A 23171-nucleotide genomic window follows, 5' to 3' on the forward strand; every position below is an offset into this window, starting at 1 on the left:
GTGGGCCCCATGGCCCTTCACTTTCCTCTTCAAATTACACCCTTCCACTTGTCCACAGCAAGTATCTTCAATCTGCTACTGTAAAAGCGGTGCATATTGTGCTGTTGCCCAGCTGGGCAAGGGCTGCCAAGGAACGCCTTTGAGTTGGGTGTGTGTGTGTGGAGGAGAAGAGTCAGAGCAGGAACAGTCAGAAGGAGACAGAGAGGAAGTGACAGAAGGGGAAGAGGGAGAGAGCCAGGAGGTGGGAAGGCTCTCCGATGCTGAAACAGAGCCCCAGCACCGCACAGGGAGCTCAGGAACAGACGTAGAGCCTATGCCTGTGCGTTTGGCATATGAAAAGGAGAGGATTAAAGAGCAGGGATCAGAGAAGTCCCATGAAGCTCCCCCGCCTCTTCTGTTGGAGGAGAAGCAGGAGAAGACCACTCCCCAAATCTGAACCGGACGATTCGGATGCATGATTGTACTGTGCTACTTGTACATATGTAAAATAAAGAACTGTAAATATCTATCTGAGTGAGCAGAGGGTGCTTATTGCGAAGAGCATACACAAACCACCACAGCTGTCTTTCACAGAAACAGACTTGAGGCACATGAATCTCAAACATGAACAACTTAATTTAAGTACAGTTAAGTAATTTAACTCCTAAGCCTCCTGGCCCAAACTGGCTTCCTCCTCTCATTCACCTTCACAGGAAGTTCTCTCTTCAAGTTCTTCCCTTGACCTAGGAACTGACTATATGTACACATATTGAACATAGCTTCAAGTTATCATTATCACTGACTTATCTTTATTTACGTACACCAGGGCCTGTTGACATCTGAGCCCTAACTGACTAGCTCACCCATCCCGCCTACGCCAAATGTATCTACCGGTGCAGTGAGGGGATAGACAGGAAGTCCCAACTGCTGCCATTCAAGCCACAGTCTGCTCCAAGGTCTGCAGTAGCATCAAGCACATCTTGGTGTCTGCTTATTTTGACGTTGAGTGGTGTGGAGGGCTCAATCAGTCACAGCAGGTATTGAGCAGGAGGCCTGGGCCACCCAAGGAACTGTCCAGAGGTATCCAGAGCTCCATCTGCACAGCGAGGTGGGAAGCTTCCTCTGAGAGTTGTTGCATCAGCACTGAATAGACAAGGACTAATGGCTTCAGACTGGGCACGATGCACCTGCCTCTTCCAGTATCTTCTCAGGACCTTTATCTACACAGGACTTGCCTACTCCTCCTAAGTAAGCCAGATAGAAGGAAAGCCTCTGGCACTACACCATCATCTCATGAGCCTGGAATATCCAGAAGTGGAGCGCCCAGCTAGGGGTACTGAGACTCACAGCTATTTTGGTCTTCTTATGTAAGGTGTTGTTTCAGCCCAACCTCTGGCCACAGGGGGACACTACTATTCCTTTTAGCAGGATTTCTTCACAATACTTGAAATGGCCAATGCCCACAGTCTTTGTGGACTATGTGCTGTGGCTGTTTCCCATATAGCTGTAACCTCTCTTTGATATAAACAATTGGCAATCACTTAGAAAGATGGCTACCCATGTGAGTGCAGTTTTCTGCTGTTACTGTGCAGCCCAGAGATGAGCCTTTCTGCACAGGCTCCCCATGTGTTAGAAGTTGCAACAATCCACCCTGCATATTTAGAATTGGACCAGAGGCTATGCTTTCCTTGCAGCCTTGAGCTCTAAGACCATCTTTTAAAGGGATTAAGCACATTCTAGGCTGTTTTTATAGAGTCCCACTCCAAGTCCATCATGGTCAGCAGTAACGTTAGGAATTCTCATCTTGTTTTTCAATTTACGGCTGCAATAATATACATTAAATGCATTCATAGCAGCCCTGGACAGTTAAGTAGGAATAGCAGTTGTTCCCTTGAGGTTAATATATATACTTCCCCCAATTGCAATGCGTTGGGTTGACTGTCTAGATTATTTAACTTAATATACATTATAAATTATTTAATTTCGAAAGCCTTACTCGTGCTGAATATGATTGAAACAATTATTCCTGTGCACAATTGTCCCAATAACATTACATGGTCGCATTAAATCCCAAGACAGTAGTTTTACCTCCGCTATCTGCTGCTGTTCATAAACTTTTCACACTGTGTGTGAGGGTTGTTGTTTTTTTTAGGTTATAGCATTGCTAAAACTATTTGCTTGAAACGCATCCTTGAGTTCAATAAGAGACTATGTCTTATTCTATATTTAATGAGAAGAAAATCCCAATTACAAAGGAATGCACCAGGCCATAAAATATAGCAATGTAAAAATTGTATAGGCCTTAAGTTTCTCTCTTTCTTTTAAACTTAAAGTCTGAATGAGAGTCCTGCTATACAGACCATAGAGGCCCATCTAATCTATCATGTTTCAAGACCTGGTCAATCAAATGCCTCCGATGAGCCCATAAGTAACTCATGAAGGCAATAACCTGCTATGCTGGCCCTCCTCAGTAACTGGTATTTAGTGGCAATATTGTCTCTCCATTTGCTAAAATAATCAATAGTCTATCCTAACTAGGAGCTACTGATCGACCTCCATTAATGGGTGGGCAATGCAATCCCAAGTGACACAGTGTAAGTTGCCTTATACTGAATCAGACCATTAGTCCATCCATCTCAGCATTGCCTACACTGACATGCAGCAGCTCTCCAAGGTGCTGTGCTTCCTTTAGAATATATGGTTTTATTTACACATATATACAACCTGAGGAGGGGGGGAGCCATAGTTCTGAACCTCAGCACAGACAGCAAGTTCACCTCTGTTTTTTCAGCTTCAAGCGCCAGACCAAACTAACGCTAGCCCCAGGCTTATTGTTCTCTTACCTCTAGGATGATGCAGTGTCACCTGAGCAGAGTAAAAGCTCTTCTGGAGGACTGTGGTCTCTATGGCAACATGGCCAACAACTCAGTCATGCAGATAGGATGCTCACAGGCCCAGCTAGGGCCATTATCGCAACAAAGCGACTGGTTTGACCAGTTCAGCAGGTTCCCTCCACTACAGGCTACAGTCTTGCTGGTAGACAATCACAGGATTGGTTGAGGCCCAAAGATATCATCCAAACCAACCTCTCAATCGTATAACAATATAATAAATAATAACTGACCTCTACTAGTTATTATAGGGATGCACTCAGGCCGTTGGACTGCCACAGTGTATGGCAGGGGTGGGGAACCTCCAGACCTCTGTGTCATTCTCTCTGGACTCTGTTAGGTCTCTTGCTAGGCCATTCTCCTTGGCTCCATCTCTCAGTGGCCCTGCTCAAGTGCCTTTGTCCAGCTAGAATGTGTCTTTGGACTGTGATGGAGAGATGTGCGTGCATATAGAAAACTCTCAATTGCTGTGTCTGGTATGTAACCTACTGTACAATGGTAAAAGTCAAATCTGTTGCTTTGTCCACTTTTCCCTCTTGCTCTGCACACCATTGGCAGGTGGCCCCTGGAAAGTTGCTCATGAAGAAATGCAAAGCTGGGACTGAAAAAGGTTTCCTACCCCTGGTGTAAGGGGTCTCCTTACATTCCTGTTTTGATCTCTCTCTCGGATCAGAGTTTTCATCTTCTCAGCCCCTCTCATGAAACAAGACGTTCTGGAGAAGCAGGAAATCTGCCCATGTGCCACACAGATCCATTTGCCCGCCTGCCATTTTCCTCTTGCTCTTTCAAGCTTCTCTCCCTCTCTTTGATGCCCCCTCCCAAGTGGTGGCAAGATCCCTTTCCCAATTTATTTCCCCGACACCCCCTTCCGTTGTTTGCTTTTATCTGAGCCCACTGATCGATCTCATTGTTTCCTCCAGTTTCATTCCCCCTCTACACAGAACAAGCAGCTGTCAGAACAGAAGTTCCGTTCCGTTGGGAGCAGCCGCATGCCAAGGGGAGAAAACTGTACACAAAGCAAAGTCAGGGATATGTTTACTGACAGAGGAGCAAGTCTCTCTGATAGATGTCATATACAATAAAGAGCAGCAGTGGAAAAATCGAAAGGAAGTGGAGATGATTGGGCATTGGCTTTGGGAAGATAAATGTGAACTATGCAGTGTTTAAGGGCACTTGCAGAAGCCCCTGGTTAAGAGATGCCACAGAAATGAAGGGAAGGCAGGGGGTCTCAAACACCACTTCAATTCCTCTTTCTAGGGGGATATCTCCATGTCTGATTAGAGTTTCTGAATATGTCTTCACCTTCCCTTGCAAACATTTTACTCTCTCATCACCTCCACTCTTGTTTTGGGTGAACTTCAGGGACGTAAGAATATAAGAGCCTGGTGGACCAGACCAACGGCTTTTCTGGTCCAGCATCTGTTCTCAAAATGGCCAACCAGATGCCAGTGAGAAGTCTGCAAGATGGGAATGAGGACAACAGCACTCCTCCCACTTATCAAATCCCAGCAACTGATAATCAGACACACCTCCTCCAACAGTGGGTGTAGAATGTAGCCTTCATGGTTGGTAGTCATTGATAGCCTTTTCAACTATGAATTTGTCCAATCCACTTTTAAAGCCATCCAAATGGGTGGCCACCACTGTCTCCTGTAGGAACGAGTTCCACAGTTTCATTATGCACTGCATGAAGAGTTAATCAAAGGATGTTCCAAATCCCCACAGTGAATGACAAAGTTTCAATAAAATAGCTTTTATGTTAGGGCTCAGCTTAAGCACCCCCACGTGGTTTTGCTGCCCTGTTCACAGGCTGCAAAGATGGAGAGGTATTTAGGACAACTTTGGCAGGACTCTGCAAACAGAGGTGATGGCAACTGTACTCCCATCTGCTGGTTATCACCATTGCTGTGGGTTTCATGGTGTCATGCAGCCAAATCATGGTGAGAACAGGAAGCACTCCCCTCACTTGGATTGGACTTTGTGAACAAATGAAGACGCTATGAAGCTAATGAGGCAATGTTTGAATCCATTTCAGAGAGAGGGCAATGTTTTTAATGCACCCCAAAGCACTCACCCACATCCACAGCATTGTGGGTAGGAATAAGGACAAAAGTGGTACCAAGGAGCAGTGGGGAGTGCAGCTGCCACCATTGACAGAACCAGGAGGTGAAAAAGGTGTGAAGGAGGTGTCTTTCATGAACGCTTTCAGTGACCATCCAAGAACGCCCCTTGCCTCCTTTGATGTGGTCAACTTTTTCCATTAACATGAATAGGGACTCTTTGTACCTGAATCAAAAGCTCTGACCCAGATTATCTCAGGGAGTGCCTTATACCATGTGGGCCTCTTTACTAAGCATAAGATGTTCACATGAATTCCAGCTCTGTTTTCCCCTTTTATCCAAATTTTGACTGGTGCAATAAGCAGGGGCACCCTCAATGCACAATTCATTCCCCAGTGAAGCTGAGTATGCTGGCTTTCTTAATCTTTAGGAAGATGCCACATATCTTTCTATTCCAGCATCCAGTTGAAAGGGAGGCTAGTTTTTAATTTAATTGTAATCTAAAGATTTCCACTTGTCCTGTGCCTAAAAAACAAAAACATGGCTCCAGGAGGTTTTCAGCTTGTCCCATGCTTTTTAGATACAGGTCTGAGTTATGGGCATAGCCAGGATTTTTGTTAGGGGGGCAGAACCTCAGTTTGCTATGTATTTTCATTGACTTGGGGGGGCAGCTGCCCCATTTTCCCACCACTTTCCCCAGGAGTACTTGCTCTTTACCACTGAATCAGAGCAAACATCTATCCATAGAAAACCTGATCAATGTTGGCCCCGATTCAGCTGTAACGAGTGAGTTTTCCTGGGGGATAGTGGAAAGACAAGTGTAAGTGTGGACAAAGCCTAGGAGTGTTTACTTGCTGTTAGGCTTGTGGTTTCTGTTCTTTTCCTTTTTAATGTTTTAGGGTTTTGCTTTTATTTAATAAAATGATGAAATGGATAGTGTTTTTCTTTTTTTAAAATGATTGTTACAATTTGGAAACTACTTCCTTTCTGGAGCAAAGGCCTTCCAAAAACATCAAGGTTTGTGTGTTGTGTGTGTGTGTGTGTGTGTGTGTAATCTCTCTCTGATTTCCATCTTTCCAAACTGTACTTTAACTTGTTCTAATCAGACATAGACACCATGTTTTTTGCTGTATTTATCTTTTCGCTCAAAGTGAAATGTACAGTCTTCTCAAATTTCCAGCAGCCATTAGATCACGTAATGTAACTCTATATACCTTTGGTCCTGCAAGCAATAATGATGGCTCCATTTGCTTTCAGGCCTACTCCACATTCCCATATATTCCCCCCTAGATCTCCATCAGAGCTTTAACTAAATAAATAATTGGAGGGAAGGGGAATCAAAACTCATAACATTTTCAAATGCCCCAGTTTGGATTTTGATGTTGAAATTTGACTCCTAAATGCAACATTCGAGTTTCGAATTAAAACCTGACATCAGAATTCAAAATAAGGGTACTTTGGTTTATTGGTCTCTTCAAGAGGATATTTTACAAATGAAATTAAGACTGCAGTCCTATGCATGCTCACTTGGGAGTACGTTTCACTGAAGTCAGTGGCACTTATTTCTGAATTAACCTGTGAAGCATTGCACTGTAACTGAACAAATGAAATTAGTACAAAATTTGCAATGCAGCTGCCAGAAGCTGTCACATCCGGGCTGCCATTCCACTCTGGTTGTCAGTTACTGTCAAAGGTTGATTGCTACATGTCTGATACTGTCAAATGCTGGCAGTTACTTACTACACAATCATTGGGTGTCAAACTCTGATGACAAATTCTACAAATATTTGCATATCTGGGGGGGGGGGAGCTCCAGCAAATTTCCCTACCAAAATCTATGGTGGAGTTCTGAAAGATTTATTTCACCTCTTGTTGCTATGAGATTCCCAGACCCCAAGGACTAACTTGTGGTGGCATGAACTGGCTTTTGATTTAAGTGTTGGCAAATCCATTTCTCTTTCCTGCTACATTAGCATATTTCTTTCCAAAATTCAGTACAATTTCTGCATTAACCTGTGAATATTTTTGAAATATACAAATGCAAAATGTGTATTTTAAAATATATTTAGATGTTTATTTAATTCAAAATATGTTTTGAAGTGTGCATTTTCTCTACGCAATTATTGCATTGAAGGAGGTTGGACCTTTTGAGTCCCTGTTCTCTCTGCAACTCTGTGAATTAAATCCAGATTATGGGAACGTTTAAACTGCCAGGAAGTTCACTGAAATATTCAGAGAAGTGTGAAATCTAATCTATACTAAATTCATATTAGTCCAAGAGATGCAGATCAGGTTATTTTGAATAGTCAGTCACACAGATCAAATCTCTCCAGCACCTCTTTGTGTGATGTGGATTTTAAAGTCACTCTGGCTGTGTGTATGTTACCGTCCATTCTGGCTTCAGTGAATGCTCACTGCCAGCATTTGAAGCTGTGCTTGCATGATGTTAGCCACAATCCATACATGTGTCTTGTAGTTCCTCGTGAAATACTGCTCTTCAATGTATTTTCCCACCAATCAGCTTCCATATGATTTGAAAATGTAAGCCACATTGACTTTGCATTTAAGCTGAGGTGTGTACATTTGAGACAGCTGTTGTGCATGCACAGATGACAGATTCATAAATAGGATTTTTTTTTGGGGGGGGAGATTGCAGGCACAGGGATACCAATCCATAGCTGTCAATTTACAGATTTGAAAATAAGGGACCAGCAGCCTCGAAAATAAGGGATCAGCAGCCAAAATAAGGGATTTTTCCAACACAGGTCTGTTCAACCTCTGAGCCCCTCCAAGCCAAAGGCAGAAAGCCCAGCCAGCAACCAAACAAAGCCTCAAGCAGTGGTTCCCACAGCGCAGCAACCCAGCAAAGGGGATGCAGCAAGGAAAACCACAGTCACCTCTCCATTGGGAAGCGCTCAGCAAAGGCGAGTCCCCAGGCAAAGCGGCCGATTTGATCGGCACAAGACATGCAAGCTCCACCCCCCCAGTCGTTCTTAGACTCCTTATTGGGTGAGCAATGCAGCCAAGCAACACAGTTGGAGCCTCCCTCCTCCCTGGCCGGCAGGGAGGGAGGGAGAGGAGCTGCTTCCTTTGAAACCCAGGAAATTTAAGGGACATCATCAATAAGGGACAGCAGCGGAACACGGCACTGGGATAAGGGACTGTCCCGCCAAATAAGGGACGCTTGACAGCTATGTACTAAACTGGTAATGTGCATTGGGTGAAGACATCCTTGCCCTTTCTCTGGGATGTAAAGAACATGCGATTGTCACTTGAAAGGCTGCAAGGGAGGAATGACCTTGCTGCATTTTCGGCTGCTAATGTGTACATAGCTTCAGTACTGACAGTGATCTTCCACTGCCGACCTCCATTTCATGCCCGCAGATTCAAGTTCAAATATGTTTTCTGTTAAGTATTATGTTATGCATGTTCTGTGTTATTTTATTAATACTATTGCATGATACACGTTTGTCATAGCCTTGTAAACTGATGGGCTTGAACATGCCCGAAGGTTATAAAACTTTATTTCCACAGTTTCTGTCAAATAGCAACTTTTACATACTTCTTCGTATTACGTACAAAAAAGAGAGTAAGATAAATGCAAATGAAAGGGGAGTGGCATATTATGCTTTCAAAATGGGAGATTAAAGAAGAGGAAAGAGATCAAAGTAAATAGGGAGAAGACTTTAAACTGGCATAATGAAATGATTAAATGTCCTTGGCTGAAACATCTAGCTTGTACATTTTCTGTTGCATTTGATATGTTCCAGCTGCATTACCCTTTAATATGTTCATAAAATGAAGGTTAAAGCAAATCCTGCTCTCCCAAGACAGGGCTCTTTCTGTTTTTGATGCATGCTGTCTCTGCTCCATGTTGCGGAAAAGATGAGAATGAAGCTCATAAGAAGAGAACAAAAAGTGAGCCTGCCTGTAGCTCTCACTCTTGTTAGCGTGCAATCTGCCGCCTTCTCTGCAAGAGTTCACAACAAGTCATCAGTGCCTTAAAAAAACAAAAAACTGTTTTCACACCAAAATCCCTGTGACTGTTCTCAAACTCAAAGCATGTTTTGCTGTTTCCCCAAAAGAAAAGAAAGCCTTCAATTTTAGAAGTCTCTGTCTTTACATACACCCTCTTAACTGGCTGGTTGTTGTTGTTTAGTTGTGTCTGACTCTTCGTGACCCCATGGACCAGAGCACACCAGGCACTCCTGTCTTCCACTGCCTCCCGCAGTTTGGTCAAACTCATGTTAGTAATTTCAAGAACACTGTCCAACCATCACATTCTCTGTCATCCCCTTCTCCTTGTGCCCTCAATCTTTCCCAGCATCAGGGTCTTTTCCAGGGAGTCTTCTCTTCTCATGAGGTGGCCAAAGTATTGGAGCCTCAGCCTCAGGACCTGTCCTTCCAGTGAGCACTCAGGGCTGATTTCCTTCAGAATGGATAGGTTTGATCTTCTTGCAGTCCATGGGACTCTCAAGAGTCTCCTCCAGCACCATAATTCAAAAGCGTCAATTCTTTGGCGATCAGTCTTCTTTATGGTCCAGCTCTCACTTCCATACATTACTACTGGGAAAACCATGGCTTTAACTATACGGATCTTTGTTGGCAAGGTGGTGTCTCTGCTTTTTAAGATGCTGTCTAGGTTTGCCATCGCCTTTCTCCCAAGTAGCAGGCGTCTTTTAATTTCGTGACTGCTGTCACCATCTGCAGTAATCATGGAGCCCAAGAAAGTAAAATCTCTCACTGCCTCCATTTCTTCCCCTTCTAGTTGCCAGGAGGTGATGGGACCAGTGGCCATGATCTTTTTCTCTTTTTTTTGATGTTTGAGCTTCAAACCATATTTTGCACTCTCCTCTTTCACCCTCATTAAAAGGTTCTTTAATTCCTCCTCACTTTCTGCCATCAAGGTTGTGTCATCTGCATATCTGTTGTTGTTGATAACTGGCTGCTTAGTAAACAAATACATCACTTTCCCAGGAGTAAGTTGCGTTGAAATTAATGGAGTTTTCTTCTGAGCAGCAGGCTTGGGACAAGAGAGCAGAGATCAGTTATGACATTTTTGTAGCTTGACACATCGGGCTGAGTCCATACATGTATTACAAAATGTGAAACGGAACAATCCGAGCTTGCGTTACAAAAACCTTGTCACTAACTGATCAGGTATATAGGAGCCAGTCCCCTGCCTACTTGCAGATCAGAGATGGCCATGTGTCCTACTTTACAAAAAGGGGTCCTGTGCTTGAAGGACTGGCCAGTTTACAGATAAATAGCCCAAAGGAGGGAGAGCAGAAAGTTGCCCACCAGCAGTTAGCACCTTGACAGCAAATGAAGCAGACACCAGCATCATCTGATCACAGTCTTCCCTACTATGGTGAAATGCATTTCATTTCTGTTTAAATTATAGGGATTATTTATATGTATAAATTAACATGTAAATTTTATGCATATCTATGCCCTCTCTTTTCCTATTATTTTGGTGATGCATTGGGTGGCTACCCTACTAGGATGGTCAGTGATAATTTTCATGTTTTTTCTGAGCTTTCTTTGACAAGTCTTGTGTTGCTGCTGTTTTTTTCATTGAAACGTGGGGCAAATGAGTGAAAGATGAGCTAGGTAAATCTTGCCCATCACTGAGCTGTGGTTAATTGCAAAATCCACTGGAGGAGTTGGTTGGCTTCTAGGATTGGGGGAGAAATCTGGTTTGGCTGGCATTTAAGGTGGATCTACCTAATTTGTGCTTCCCAAAACCATATAACCAAGATAGAGCTATCCTTTGACATTCACACTTCTCTAAATAAAAATGTGCCTGTTAGGAGAAGGTGTGCATAAAAACGCATATTTTGGTGAAAATAATATGCAAAAATGTGCTATATTAGGAAAAATTGCATGCAAAACAATGTGTCTCTAAGAAGAAATGTACCTTAAAATGTTCATGAGGAGCTGTTGTTTAAATGAAAGCTAATGTGGAACTGAAGTTAAGAATGGAAAAATGGGGGAAGGAGAGAGACTGAAACTGACAAATCCATTCATCCCTCCTGGCCTCAAATGAGTTTCCAAAAGTGAAGCTTCATAGAAAGGAACCTGCCATAAATCTCTACCTTTTACAAATGGGCAAATGGAGAACACTTCCTTCAGTTTTGTAGTTTGGCTGTGTGAGGCTTCAAGTTAGAGGAACAGGGAGGAGTGTGATAATGCAAAGTCAAATGTTTTTCACTGTTAACAGGGAACCAGATCATTAACATTTTAGAATTAACAGGATTCCAACGAGATTTTGCAAAAACAGCAACTATAAATAACATAATCATTTATTCATACTGAAAGAACACTTTGCAAGTTAATTAAAACTCTCCAAAGAGAGAATGCGAGGTTCTGATAAAAGGGAAACTAAACCAGGAAAAATCCAAGAATGACATCTCAAGCAGCAGATGAAAAAGAATTTCATCTGCCATTAACAACTCATATTAATAACATCGTGTCCCTCCCAACCTCTTCTCTTTCTTGCTAAAAAATGAAAGTTAATTTCACTCAGAAATGCAATTTTGCTGAGGGTGGGATTCCTTTGGTCTCTGAATTGCATTGCATTGGGGTTTCTCTCCAATTATTATCCTTCCTCCTGAATTATGGTTGCATCAAGCCAAAAGAGCAGCTGGGATCTAGCCTAGAGCTACCTGAGAAGGTGTGTGCCTTAGAGACCACTCAGGTATGAAGTGGGATACAGGTATGCAATTCAGCCCTTGAGACTGGTAGACAGAATGAAGCTTTCTGAGTTGCCTAGGTCCCACCCAACTAGATATAGAGATGTATTTGGATCTTTGTTTGCCTAACCCACTTTCTGCTGGCTCCACCTTATCTGGCCTCAGTCACTGACCTTGTAGATCCTGAGCTGGAAAACACAATCTCTATGCCAGCTTACCCCAAACCCTTTTGGTCTCTGGATGGTGTTGAACTCCAACTCCCATGAGCCCCAGCCAACCTGGCAACTACTTAGGAATGAGGGGAGATATAGTCCAAAATATCTGGAGGGCACCAGGATGAGGAAGGCTATTCTAGGCCTAGATTTTGGGCACAGTCACCAACAACCTTAAGAGCACGGGAATGCAACCTGGGAGACCAGGGTTCAAATCCCCACTCAGCTCACTGAGAACCATGCCCACCATCTTGGACTTCTTGGAGGCAAGATGGAGTAGAAATGAAACACACACACACACAGTACACAGCATCTCTTGTGGGGAGTTTCAGATTAGAATGGTGACAGCATATCAGGGGGTTTGAACACCCACTGAAAAAGACATGGGGTGCAAAATCACTGGGGCTTTACCTGTTGGTCAGTCATGGAAGGTTGCAAGGTTTTAAGCTGGGGCAATTAGAATGAGGTCTACTATTTGACTGTTGATACAGGACCCTAAAGTGTGCTTTATATAATTGACTTTTTATTTCTGTTCTTTGTATATTGTGTTGTTTTGTTGCTATGGCCGGTGGCTGACACAAATAAAGATTCATTCATTCATTCATTCATTCATTCATTCATTCACAGAACTGTAGAGTTAGAAGGGACCTCTAGGGTAATCTGCTCCTACCCCCTGCCATGTTCCTCTGTTCACATTTTGCAGCCATGTGAAGAGACTCTCCAATGCATGCGCACAGAGCTCCTGCATGTGAGGGAGAGACCCTTGTCCAATCAGGACAAGTTTTGCCTCTGAGGCAATGGACTGGAGCATCAGACTGGGTCAATTCAGGTCTCTGAGTTCATTTGTTTTGATATTTTCCCTTACTGGCACCTGCTTCCTGGAGGACCTTGACCCTCCTGCTTCCTACAATGTTGATCCTGCCATCAAATGTCCATGCTGTTACCAAGTTGAATGTATCAGGCCCAAGAATGGCTTATACATAAACTCTGTAAGTCTTACCAGGTAAGGACAGTCCCTGCAGTCCAGCTTGTGGTTTAGAAGACATGACACAAAAGGAAAAAGAAGTGAGGAGGGCAGAAAACAAATTCAGGTATCAGTTTTAAGGCAACAGATTCTTCTAACAGAATGGAATGAAATGGAAACAGTTGGGGAGGGGGAAGGCAGAGCACCTGATCTCTCAGCAGAGCCAGTGTGGTTGCCTGGCTTCCCTTCTCTCCTGCTGAAGCCTGATGGAATGACACAGATCAAACCCCACCATGCTGTGTTTTCTCTTGGGTATTTAACCAAATCCAAATCCAAACTTTGGGCACCTTGAACTTTCATTCCGCTTGAAAGCGCTAATTTGTCCACTTTTGGAAATTGGTCTATGTCTTTACTCAACATGTTCAAAGTTGTGGCATGCCAAGAACATAAATCAGGGACTGACTCTTCCAAACCCAGTTTGCAAAGCCCAGCGAAGAAAGCCTAATAACTTGGTAAGGCTTGTATGAATGTGCTGAATGGACTTTTCTCGTCCTCCAAAATGATGAAACATTAGCATTTCCTATCTTCAACGTCTTAACAGGGAATGCTCTTCTGTGGCATAAGGTTTCTTCTGCCCAATGTAGTATGAGCATGCAGACCTAGCTTCAAAATAATGTGTTAGGTTTTTCATGAGCTGGATCCCAAAGGAAATCTGGAGCATCCCGAGACCTGTGGCCGGCGCAAGCAGCCACTTGGGGGCACTGTTGTTCAGTAGAACTAGAGCTCCGGGAACATTTATCTCTCCTTTAAAAAGGCAGTTTTGCTGTGACAGGTAATTTGGCACATTTCTCCCTGAAATCTGCCAAATGATTTGGCAGATATTTCATATACATCTGAAAATAGGAGCACCTGCTGCTGGCCTACAGGGAGGAGGGAGGGATTCTATTAGTTGCTAATTACAGATCCTGTAACGAAATTCAAGTGGAGGAGACATCAGCCAGCCATTCTTTGAGGGCAGTGGAGTCTTTTAAGAGGAATGAAATATGCAGGCGCCTCTCTAACTCAGCTGCTCCCAGGGATGTGCCAGTTTGCTAACTTCTCAGGGCAATACACGCCTTTGAAGGAAAACAGGACTTTGTTGATCCAGTTGTGGCAAGCGCCGTCACGTGGCCCCGTCTGTGTGATTGAATGCAGCAGGGCTGACAGTGAGATGTAAAGCATCCAGGATACAAGGAGGAGGTGCCTGAGCTATCCATTCCCACAGTTTGTTGCTTGACTATATTTATAGTCCACAGTTCAAAGAAGGAAGGGGAGGGCAATCGGCAGTTTGAGTCAAGGCAATCTCCTCTCTCACACATACAATGCTGGAACTCAGAGGCTATTCGGTGAAGCTGCATGTCGGCAGATTCAGCAGAGACAAAGGACGTGCTTCTTCACAGAGCACAAACGATGGAAATTGCCCCAACAAGATGATAGCCACCAACCTGGGTGACTTTTAAAGGGGGGGGGTTAGAAAAGTTATTAGAGGATAACAACCTTTGAAGGTGACTCAGAAATGACAACTAATCCAGAATGCGGCAGCTGGACGGTGACCGGGTGTGGCCACACACAAGATATAATTCCTGTCCTAAAGGATCTATGCTGGCTCCCAGTACGTTTCTGGGCACAATTCAAACCCTTGGTATTGACCTTTAAACCCCTAAACGGCCTCGGCCCTCTATACCTGAAGGAGCATCTCTATCCCCATTATTCAGCCCGGACACTGAGGTCCAGCTCCGAGGGCTTTCTGGCGGTTCCCTCACTGCGAGAAGTGAGATTACAGGGAACCAGGCAGAGGGGCTTCTCGGTGGTGGCGCCCGTCCAGTGGAACGCCCTCCCATCACATGTCAAGGAGATAAAGAACTACACAACTTTTAGAATACATCTGAAGGCAGCCCTGTATAGGGAGGGTTTCAATGCTCAATGTTTTATTGTGTTCTTATATCTGTTGAAAGTCACCCAGGGTGGCTGGGGAAACCCAGTCAGATGGGTGGGGTACAAATATTAAAATGGTTGTTGTTCTAAGGCTGTCAATGGCTACTAACCTTCATGGCTGTGTTCTCCCTACACTGTTGGAGACAGTATGCCTCTGAATGCCAGTTGCTGGGAATAACGAGTGGGGAGATTGCGGTTATTCTCCTTGCAGGCTTCCTATAGGTTGGTCACTAAGCAAACAGGATGCTGGGTGAGATGGAACATTGGTGTGATCCCTCCGATGTTCCTCTGCTCCCATGCTGGTCTTCTTGCTTGAATAGCAGTTCGTGGCTCTTCTTCCTTTGTCCAGTGGATGGAGTCCAGAGTGTCTCTCCCCACAGCCCCTGCTTGCTTCTGTAGTCTCATGGCAAATGGAAGGTGGAGCCGGGTGTCCTTTCTGGCAGGGAGGGACAGAAGCAAACGCCTTGCAGCTGCTCCTTCTCTGACTGATGGATGAAGCCAGGTTGGCCTCTCCTTTGACTGACTGAATTTATAGGCCGGCCACTCAGTGATAGTCTCAGGGTGGGTTAAATTGTATACAGTGGTACCTTGGGTTACATATGCTTCAGGTTAGAGACGCTTCAGGTTACAGACTCCTCTAACCCAGAAATAGTACCTCGGGTTAAGAACTTTGCTTCAGGATGAGAACAGAAATCGTGCGCCGGCAGCGGGAGGCCCCATTAGCTAAAGTGGTACCTCAGGTTAAGAACAGTTTCAGTTTAAGAACAGACCTCCAGAACACATTAAGTTATTAACCCGAGGTACCACTGTATATTAAATTAAATCATCTTCCTGGGAGACAAAGGCAGCCTCACAGTGGCCCTTAGCACCTTGGCTGATGGCAGAGACCAGCATGTTGTCCTCCAGCACTGCAGACCCAGAACAACACATGCTTCAGTTTCAAAGCTTTGGTTCTTGCACATCATATGTCTGCTAGAATGGCAACCAGCTTTGGGCAACAACAAAGGTCTCATTACAATTAATTCATCACCACCTAAACCACTGTCTCAAGGCAATTGCACTGAAGATAATTAAAGGCAGTTAAAGGCACAAACATGACCAATACATGTGAAGTAAGACTAAAACTCTTAACATGTGAACACCCATAGAAAAGCTTTGTTTATGCAGCTGGGAAAGCTTTTCAGAACAAAAATGTCTTCAACTGTTTCTGGAAAGTGCAGATAGTGGGTGCCTGTTGTGTCTCAACAGGAATGATATTCCACAGAGGAGAGGCAGCCCTGCTTCTGAGATCTTTGGAGCTCACACAAGAATTCTAGAACCATGTAATTGGAAGGGACCCTGGGGGTCATTGTGGTTCAACTCCCTACAATGCAGGAATATGCAGCTGTCCCATATGGTGATTGAACCTGCAACCTTGGAGTTATCAGCACCATGTTCTCTCCCACAGACTGCAACGTCTAAGGCATAAGTCAGTCTCTGGAGTAACCTGGTCCTGAGCTGTATAGTATAAGGCGATGTATTCCGGACTGGAATGTTAACACCTTGGCAGGTTTTCATAATTTTTTTCTGAGAATGTAAGAAGCTGCCTTATGCAATGCCAGGCCATTCATCCCATCCAGCCCAATATGGTCCATTGAGGCCAGAAGTGGCTGGTGAAGGTGTCCCAAGCAGGACCCCAAAAATTATTTTAACTTGAGACATTTGGGAAGGGGTGGACTTGAAACCTTCTGCATACAAAGTATATGTTCAGCCCATAATGGTGGCTTATGTCCATTGGGAATGTTTGGGCAGAAGGCAGGGAAACAAAAGGTAATGGCAGATGCAGCCAACTAATTCTAATTTTGTCCGCATCCTCCTTCCTGCTGAGTTCTGCAAGGACAACACCAAGGAAGAAGCTGATAGGCTGAACCACCACCACCCCTGGCTGGTTGCAAGTAAGAAGCCAGGGGCTCACTGAGGGCAGACCGATGGGGTGGGGCAGTGTCCCATTCAGCCTACCCTCCATGGCTTCAGCCATTGAGCTCAATGGGTGCTTCTCTAAAGATACTGCTGCTATTCCTATGGACAGGGCTGGTCTAGGATGCTTTTGGGTTATGCAAAATGGCTCCATACTCTTCAGCTTTTGTACAGCTCACACTTGATTGTGGATAAAGTCATGAAGTGGCCTTCACTGGTCTGGGACTGTATCAAGCTGCTGAAATTTGTATAGTCTCTTTGGGGGATGGGGATTGAAAGAAACTTTGGGCTGGATCCAGCCTGTTAATTGAACTTAGTTCCAGTAGAAATCAATAGGTCTTAAGTTAAGTCATTAATAATTTGTCCCATTGATTTCAGTGGGACCTAAGTTCACCTACCTGAGTCTGGACACAACTTGTTATTTATTTATTTATGCTTGCAACTTTAATGTGCGTGGGGAAGAGAGAGGAAAAAAACAGTCCTGTGTTTGGAAATGTTCCTTAAGAGTGTTGAAGGATGGTGAAGCAGCTTGCCAGGATTTTGCATCTTGGAGGGATGAATTCATACAGCTTGAGCATGAGTACAGTCTGCCTGAATACTCACTTCCCATATGCTCAGTCTGTATATTTGAAAATGCCTACGTGAAATTAGACAATGCATCTTCCGGTTCCAATAAGACACACTCCTTGCAATGAAACAGGCCTCACACAATCTTGCCTCTGGAAAGTTCTGCTGCACGGGGAAGTGGTGAGTAGGAAACGCTATTAAACGCTGAATATTATAGGTCAACAATCTGCCACCAGCATTATCACAGCGAGCTGTCATTTCGAGAAGACCAAAGGGAGCTGCAAAGTGCATTTTCCAAGAATTCATTCTCATAATAAATAACAACTAAATGATTGCTTTCTGCATATGACATGGATGTGCAGTGACATACTCTATACCTTTTTGCTGCCCCCTGCAAGTCACAGACATTTCTTGAAATATTAAGGAAAGGAACAGCAAGATATTATTTGGTGTTTATGTCTAAGGGAATGCCTGTCTCTTGCGCTTAGGATGGATCAGAATGAAGGAGATGGCATCATCAAATATACCAAAAATGATCATTGGGTGATGGTAAAATTAAGGCAACAGTCCTCACTATCAACTAAAATACCTGGTGTATGACTCTTTTAAGAGAAACAGCTATGATCCAGAAGGCCAACTCCTCAGAGGTGTGGCTTCAATGGAGATGTTTCCTTTTTCCTTTTTGCTGCCTTTACTTGTTTATTGTTGTTGCTCTTTAATCATGGGTATATATTGTGTTTTTTTAACATTTATTGTAAGCCTCCAAGGAAACACTTATTGATGGGTGGATATATAAATTGAATATATAATAGTAATAACTGTAGGTGATCTCTGTTGTCATAAAGGTAAAGGGACCCTTGACCGTTAGGTCCAGTCACAGATGACTCTGGGGTTGCGGTGCTCATCTCGCTTTATTGGCCGAGGGAGCCAGTATACAGCTTCCGGGTCATGTGGCCAGCATGACTAAGCCACTTCTGGCAAACTAGAGCAGCACACGGAAATGCTGTTTACCTTCCCGCTGGAGTGGTACCTATTTATCTACTTGCACTTTGTGCTTTTGAACTGCTGGGTTGGCAGGAGCAGGGACAGAGCAATGGAAGCTCACCCTGTTGCGGGGATTCAAAACTGCCGACCTTCTGATCAGCAAGCCCTAGGCTCTGTGGTTTAACCCACAGTGCCACACTCAGATTATAAATAAATAGACTTAAGTCCTCAATTTCCATAGGTCTGTTCTCAATATGACTTACAGCACAGTCCTAATAATGGGTGGCATTTCATCCTAGTCCTACATAGAGTAGACCCATTCAGGTTAATGATCATGACTAATAGGCTCATTCATTTCATTGTCTCTCCTGCTCCTGCCAACCTAGCAGTTCGAAAGCACGTCAAAGTGCAAGTAGATAAATAGGTACCGCTCCGGCGGGAAGGTAAACGGCGTTTCCGTGCGCTGCTCTGGTTCGCCAGAAGCGGCTTAGTCATGCTGGCCACATGCCCCAGAAGCTGTACGCCGGCTCCCTCAGCCAATAAAGCGTGATGAGCGCCGCAACCCCAGAGTCGGCCATGACTGGACCTAATGGTCAGGGGTCCCTTTACCTTTTACTCTGAGCAGAACATAGTTGAATACATTCCATGTTTGTTACTATGGCTTTTTGTGTGTGCAGAAACCACAAAATATTGTAAACCACCCCATGATCCATGAATGAAGGGTGGTATAGAAATTTAATAAATAAATAAATGAAAATGAACAAACAAACATATGTCTACTAAGACGTAAGCATTATTGAATTCAGCGGGGTTTACTCCTAGGTAAGTGTGGTTAAGTTTCCAGCCTTAGCTGGATATTACCGAGTAATACCTTCTTGGGGACAATTCCAGTGTTTGAACTTTTGTAGGGGAAATACATTTGCATTTCACATTTGCTAATCCTTTTGGACTTTGGGTTGTCTGCTTTGGACTGTATGCAGTGTGTGTGTGTGTGTGTGTGTGTGTGTGTGTGTGTGTGTGTGTGTGTAAAATATATAAATTCCCCCAATCCCCTTTATGGAACTTCCCTTTTGTTTGTATCTTTAGGATGAAACTTAATTGCCCCTGCAATTGTTTCTCTCTCTCTCTGTTGTTTTATTGTATTTAAACAGTAACATAGAGGAACCACATTTCTACTGCAAATGTATCCAGTGACTGAGATTCTGAGTGTTTCTGGTAAAGCGGGAAGCTGGCATTTTATATTAATGGCCCAGTATCCAGCCATCTATCAGTAAGTAGTTGTTTATTGTCTGTTGGGGAAGGAATAATTTAATGAAAATCATATCTGTGTGATTAGAGTACCCAGCCTGAATGGCAGATTATGATCTTGAGACAGTCACAAGCATGTGGTCATCTGTTTCATTTGTTTATTCCTTCGGCTTTCCCTCAGAGGCATCCAATCATTTTCTATACATTTATAAACCCTCACAGAACATTTATAACCTTCCCTTCCTCTTCTCAATGCAGTTAAAAAAATTTAAAAATCTCAAGCACAGAATAGTTCCAGACAAAAGGCTGTCAGAGTTTCATAACTATTTTAGCTTTCATTCTTATGATAAAGAGTGAGAAGTGGCATCAAATTAATCCATTCTCGAGAACACCTTAAAATTATAATGAGGACAAAGTGGAACAAAATGTATTCATTCTCACGGCTCCTCTCCTGATTTCACCAGAATAGCAAATGGCAAAATATATTAATTCTTATAATAAAAATGTAATGAGGACAGGAGATGGTGCAAAGTGAATTAATTGTAGCGGCCGACTCAGCAAATGAATGTGGAATTTTTCCACTCATTGCACATGGGCCCCAGTATAATTCCTGGATGGCCAATGGGCGCCATGTCGTCCTAAATGGGATATTAAATGGGATACAGTATTGACGTTTGCATGCCAGGGATCAGTTTACTTCGAAGATCACCTTTCTGGCACAGCTACAAGTGCCACAATACACTTGTTCTACATTTGTAAGAAATCAATCTTATACTGAGGCAGCACACAGACTTTGGAACTCCCTGCCTATTGATATCAAGCAGGAGCCTTCACTTTACTCTTTTCAGCGCCTGCTAAAACCATTTTGTCAAAAAAACAAAAACCCTAAGCCTACCCAAGAATACAGGGTGTTGGCATATGTTTTAATCAGTTTTTCATCATTGATTTTGATCAATTTTTTTAAAAGGTTTTAAACAGCTATTTTTCCAGATCACTTTATTGTATTATTCTTTTTATGAATCACTTTGTGGTATTTCCCTTCTAAGGTTCCAGAGCAGGTTACAGCATTAAAGCACAATATTAGAAGCAGTTTAAAACAGCTTGCAATCACAAAAAATGGGGTGGGTGGGTAGGTACACACACACACACACACACACACACACCTCATGTCAAAAGCCAAGACAAAGAGGTATGCATTCAGCATTACACCAGAAGCTCTATGATGAAGGTGCTGGATGCACCTCTGCAGAGATAGAGTTCCACAGCGCAGGGGCCACCACAGAGAAGGCTTGTCTTTTGAGTGTGAGCCAGGTGATTCGCATGAGAGCCAGCAAAACCAAAAAATGAACGTCCTTTGTTTCAGCACTTTGGCGTGAGCCAGCAGATTCACACAAGGGAGCCAGACAAAAATAACCAGGACATTCTGGGATCCAGTCAGAAGTCAGGATGGCTTCCAAGATGTTCTGCTCAAATCAGGACAGTTGAGGGGTACACTTTTGACCTCCTGAACCTTTAGAATTAGCAAAACGTATTCTGTTTTCTTTTAAATGTGGCCATGCTCGCATGTAATATCTAAAGGGGAGTGGGAAACTTCATTTTGCTAATTTTAGATGTCCAGAAGATAAGAAATGCTTGTCCTTTTAAATAAACAATGCAATTTGTGTTTGCTTGTTGTTGTTTTTTTAAAGGAAGTTATAATTATAGCTGACATTTCAGAGCTCAGTGATGAAGGTGTAGATTTCGCAGAAAAGCTATTTAACTTGTGACATTAAGTTGGTGGAAGGCTGGAAGGGGGGAGAGGCGTTGCTTGAAAGCCAGTTTTGTGGGTGAATTTGGGGATAAAACAAACACCATATTTTATACTCGGCAATTAAAAAAGGGCCAAGATCCTTTGGCAGTCAGATTTCTCAAAATGACAACCCAGGTTTCCAACCTCTCTATACAGTTCTCACTCTGCTAATGTCACTTTAGCGCTTTTCACTATGATTACCACATCCACCGGAGGGGGGCATTATGTGCCTCAGAAATGCCAACTGTAATTACTCACATATTTAAATACATTTTATAGCTCGTTTGTGGTGACAAGAGCTTCTTACCCTGTGAACTTTCAGGCGGTTAGCGAGAACAAATGGAGGCAGCCCAGACTTCTTTTTTAGTCTTCCAGAGGTGCTGACATGAATGAGCCACTAGGCAGCTATGTTCCAAAGTGGCCATTATCAGCAACAGTGCCAGGTTATGGAGACAGTGGACATAATCCACCTGAGTTGTTCCGTGGACACGTCTTTGTTAGCATTTCATTCCTCCGTTGCTGGATGTGTGATTGTTACATCACATGTCTGTGTTTACTTTCTAGAAGAGAAGAAGAGTTTGGATTTGATATCTCACTGTATCACTCCCCTTCAAGAGTCTCAAAGCGGCTAACATTCTCCTTTCCCTTCCTCCCCCAAAACAAACACTCTGTGAGGTGTGTGAGGCTGAGAGACTTCAGAGAAGTGTGACTGGTCCAAGGTCACCCAGCAGCTGCATGTGGAGGAGCGGAGACGCAAACCCGGTTCCCCAGATTACGAGGCTACCACTCTTAACCACTACACCACACTGGCTTTCTAGGCTTGGAAAGTGTGAGAACAGAAGCTAGTCTTCTCTCTTCTGCTCTATTGTACTGTTGTACTTTCTCTCTCTCTCTCTCTCTCTCTCTCTCTCTCTCTCTTGGAGAAGAAGGAGGAGAGACACCATGATTGCTTTGTGCTGTATATATTGCTTAATAAATACTTAAAATGCACACACCAACGCTCCCCTTCATTTCTGATAAACTCTGCTGAGTGAGTGTGCACATAGTCTTCCAATATGTGTCGCTGGATGCGTGCTGGGAACGAAGATTTATGGATATCCCAAGCTGCGCTTCATAAGGAAGATGCCCGGAGAGGTTTGTCTCATTCAGGGGCTGCGTGTGCCCCCCAGGCGTGTTTCAACCGTCTTTGCAAAGGCAGTTGCATAAAAAGGATGTCCTCATGTGCCCAATTGGAAATGCAACCGATGCCAAAGAAGATTTAGGATTAGATAGTTCACTGGGGAGAGGGGCGAATGCAAATATAGCACCTTTGGAAGCAATAAGATCTCTCCAGTCTCATCTGAATGTTTTGATGGATTGTGTCCATGGACAGAAATAAACTGTCAAGAATGCTGTTTTCTCTACAGTGGACACGACTCTCTTCTCTCTTTTTGTGGCTTTGGCAGTGGCAGCAGAACTGAATTTGGTGGCAGGCTGTTGCCATTCCCCCACCCCATTCCCACGAGGGAAGTTCTGGGGCATATTTGGCATTGGGAGGGCAGTGGTGGTCGCCCCAAAGAATGACAACTGACAGAAGCTCCTGCCAAATTCAGCACTGCCATTGTTGCAGTAAGACCAAAAAGCAGAGTTCAGGAATATGGTTCTCCAGATGTTGCTGAACTGCAACTCTCATCATCTCTGGCCATTGGTCTTGTTTCTGGAGCTGATGGGAGTTGTCATTCAGCAACATTTTGAGGGTCAGTGGTACCTCACAGTTGTCCAGAATTCACACTATTTAAGGCTGGGTCTGGGGAAATGGAGGCCTCTTCACCTGGTCCTTGGGACTCTCCCCACACCACCAACCCTTGCCAGC

At 43.8% G+C, this 23171-nt stretch overlaps 1 long non-coding RNA gene across 1 annotated transcript; it reads right to left on the reverse strand.

Annotated features, from left to right (window-relative positions):
- Positions 1-14764: 14764 nt before the first annotated feature.
- Positions 14765-22465, reverse strand: LOC309380236. Its single transcript, XR_014172753.1, has 3 exons — positions 22315-22465; positions 21627-21879; positions 14765-15211 (listed from the first exon to the last, which is right to left on the reverse strand). It is a non-coding gene; the product is annotated as an uncharacterized lncRNA (long non-coding RNA).
- Positions 22466-23171: the final 706 nt, after the last annotated feature.

This window comes from Podarcis melisellensis (assembly GCF_964234715.1).
Source record: "Podarcis melisellensis genome assembly, chromosome: 11".
Classification (NCBI taxonomy): domain Eukaryota; kingdom Metazoa; phylum Chordata; class Lepidosauria; order Squamata; family Lacertidae; genus Podarcis; species Podarcis melisellensis.